General features: G+C 66.0%; 1 long non-coding RNA gene across 1 annotated transcript in view; it reads right to left on the bottom strand.

Moving 5' to 3' along the window:
• Nucleotides 1–732, bottom strand: part of LOC106726604 — a 4042-nt gene that overhangs the window by 896 nt on the left and 2414 nt on the right. The gene's annotated exons all lie outside the window — the stretch shown is intronic.

The following is a 732-nucleotide window of genomic DNA, read 5'->3' as shown; positions in this document are numbered from 1 at the left end:
GGCCGGGCGGGGGGCGCGGAGGAGTCGGGGTGACCCCAGTGGCTCCTCCTGACCCCCTAGGTTCGGCCGTCCAGCCTCGACCGAGCTCACGCCGGGCCCCTGAGGACTCGAGCCCTCCGCCAGGCGGAGCTGGATTCGGGGAGCTCTCGGGGGTTGTGCTCCAAGCACCCCTATATATTTCATAAAGGGAGTGCGGGCTTCTTTCCAAAGATGTGGGGATCATGTTTGTGCCCCTCGGCTTGTCCAGGGGCGGGGGTCTTGGTTTCCTCTCCCCAGGTGCTCCTGGGGGGATGCCCTTTCTCCCGCCAAGATTGTGGGGCTGCGGCGGGAGGGTCTTGCTTCCCGAGGTATCCAGACGCGGGGAGCCCTGGCGCACCTCCGAGGGCAGGGGAAGGGGGTCTCTAACCTTCCCTTCCGACCCTGCACGCGGGCATCCCTTCGCCTCCCTCTGCTCCCTCCCTCATGTTCCGAGCAAGGGAGTCACATTTCCCCTTCGCGCAGCCCCTGGAGTTCAGGGGGCCCCCCCCCCCCCCCAAATACACACGCCCTATGGGAGCTCTTTGGAGGAAGTGGGACGACCAGGCCCCTCCGCCGGGGAGGAGTTTGCCTTCGGAGTCTCTCTAACCCTAGGAGACCTGGTTCCCGAATGGTTAATCTTCATCTAGGTGTGTTTGCTTTCCACCTCGCCTCCCCCACCCCACCCCACCCCACCCCACCCCAGGGGGCCCAGGC

This window comes from Myotis brandtii, unplaced genomic scaffold (genome assembly GCF_000412655.1).
Source record: "Myotis brandtii unplaced genomic scaffold, ASM41265v1 scaffold29, whole genome shotgun sequence".
NCBI classification, from domain to species: domain Eukaryota; kingdom Metazoa; phylum Chordata; class Mammalia; order Chiroptera; family Vespertilionidae; genus Myotis; species Myotis brandtii.
Note: the sequence above shows the minus strand (reverse complement) of the source record. Positions and strands in the feature narration are given on the sequence as shown.